Below are 2,373 nucleotides of genomic sequence, written 5' to 3' on the forward strand. Positions count from 1 at the left end.
CCACCCCCCCACCTTTGTTTTCCCCTTACCTTAAACATTGAAACGCGGGCGTCGGGAGCAAACTCGGGCACGTAAACGGAGCGTTGTAAAAGATTGTGTTCAATGAATAATGAAACATGTCCACATGATTGACTTGATCATTTTCCGGGGCTGAGGGGGGACGGGCGCCCAGCTCGCGCGCCTCGCTCGCCCACTCGGCAGAGCCCGGCGAACTGTTCCCAGCCCAGCCCGGGCAGGGCAGGCTCGATTTTCATCAGCCTCTTTTCAGAATCGCCCCGTTCATTGATACTCATCACCCAGCCCCAGCAGACATCCCCATCCCCGGCTCGGCCTCCCCCTATCTGGTAGGTGAAATGCATTGTACCATTAAAAACGCTCTCCATTGTCGCCCTGGCATAATTCACAGCAACTAGATAGGTCTTGCGGCATTTAGCTTTGATGAGCCAGAGACTGAACCCTTGATATAATAATCTACAAAGAATGGTGTGTGATCGTCCATTTTTTCTCTCTGTCTAGCAACTAAGAAACCATTTAACACAGCGCAGCTTGCTTCTGACCTTGAGCTCATGTAAACACACTTATTAAAATCTATCTATTCTCCAAGAGCTACATTCTGATTGTCAGACTCGTTACTGAGACATATATCAGCCCCTTCGCTTGTCACTACTTTGCATTCCTGCCTTTGACTAAAGAATTTTTTATCCAGCCGAGAGGGAGAGAGAGAGAGAGAGAGATTGCCACGGAGGGAGAGGAGAGAGAGAGACGGAAAAGGGGAGAGGAAAAAGCGTAATTCTTACCTGCTTCTGAAACTATTTAAAGTCTGTTTCTTTTCTGGGGAAAAAAAAAAAAAAAAAAAACTCCCGGGTGAATCTCGGTGGACAGCGGGACGCGGAGAATCAGTCACAGCCCGGGCGTTTAAGGGAGTCATCAGCGATCAAATGACGTTGATCCGCGCTGTAACCTTGTGGCGTATTTAATGTAAATAAGGCAGTTATGTTGCCAATCGCCGCGATACAAACACGGAGAGGTCCTCAGCCTCGCCTCCCGCGCCTGCCATTAGAGGCGACTTTATTTACAGACACTATTTAGGAGATCATGATAATTCTAAAACAATACTAGTGCCAAATGATTATGAAAATATGATTTTAATTAATCACGTAGTAGGCAAGGAAATTAGCATACGGTAATTAAACTTCGAGAAAAACGTCACGCAGGTTCTCTGCCTTATGGGTCCAGAATAATCATCACGCGGTGGGCTCCAGGACTTAATTATCAAACAAAATAACTTTTTAAAGGCAACTTTGCAAGGCTGGTCCTCAAGGCGAACGTTTTGGTAAATAACATAAGCGGAGGTAACAAGGTGGAGATTTGAATGGTACGTGAGCTTGGATTTCTGTGAAGCAAGGAAGGGGGGGAAAGAAGAGGGGGAAAAATAAGCTGAATAATGCAATTATGGATTCTCTGTCCTAGAGTTGACAAAAGCTGGTGCCTCAAAAGCCTCTTTGTTATGGGATTATATAATGATCCTGGTGTCATTATGGGTAAAAAAAGATTCAGTAATAATAATAAAAGAAGTATCCAGATACACCAATGAACAGCTTGTTTAAAAAAAAAAAAGTTTGCATGTGACATTAGGCATGTTAATAGCAGAAAGACAAAATCCTAAAGAGTTGACAAATATAGAAGGAGATAGGAGGGAGGGGGAGGCCTGTGTTGTGCATTAATAAGAAGCGATGGAGACAGATTGATTATTCAAAATACTCAGCCACGGGGACACTTAAAACACAGATTCAGGTAAGACTTGTTCCAGCTTCTATGAACTGAGTTCCCCCCAAAATGACTGGCTGAGTTTAAACCAGGGCACCACAGTACTTCAAAAGGGAAGATAGAGAGTAAACACGCACAGCCTCCCCATCACTACTGGCTCCAGGAGAAGGAGCTACTTAGTTGCAAAACCAGTCCAAGAGTGGGGCAAGGCACAGAAAAGTTCGTGTAGGGAGGAGCAACACAGAGCAAGCGGGGCTAGGGACTATCACACCAGCGCTTCCCAGTTGCCTCAGGCACGGGCCTTCCATCTCCTCCCTGGTGGTCAGCTCCCAGGTGCGCCTTCGGTGGGCACCCGGCCTGGTCAACTCTGCTCTCACACCCCCAAAGCTTGTCCAAAGAACCCAAGGCGCACTCTCTCTTCCTCTTCTCTTTTCTCTCTCTCTCCCTCCCTCCCTTCCTCCCTTCCTCCCTCCCTCCTTCTCTCTCTCCCTCTGTCTTCAAAGATTTGGGAAGGGAGAAAGGATAGGTTTCTCCCAACCAGCCTGATTCTATGAGATCCTTGAAGTCCACACAAAATTCTGCATTGATTTTTTTAAAAATCACCTT

General features: G+C 46.4%; 1 protein-coding gene across 4 annotated transcripts in view; it reads right to left on the bottom strand.

Moving 5' to 3' along the window:
• The window catches only part of Znf536 (zinc finger protein 536), a 436,688-nt gene extending 435,300 nt beyond the window's left edge, over nt 1-1,388 (bottom strand). For 2 of the 4 annotated variants that reach the window (XM_048791009.1, XM_048791010.1), the window contains exon 1: nt 798-1,387. The gene's annotated coding sequence lies outside the window, so the exon portion shown is untranslated. Of the gene's footprint in view, nt 1-29; nt 713-797 lie in introns of those variants that run through there. The other 2 variants (XM_048791005.1, XM_048791007.1) reach the window with 2 other exon arrangements.
• Between the last annotated feature and the right edge of the window lie 985 nt (nt 1,389-2,373).

The sequence above is a fragment of the Marmota marmota genome, unplaced genomic scaffold, assembly GCF_001458135.2.
Source record: "Marmota marmota marmota unplaced genomic scaffold, marMar, whole genome shotgun sequence".
NCBI lineage: Eukaryota > Metazoa > Chordata > Mammalia > Rodentia > Sciuridae > Marmota > Marmota marmota.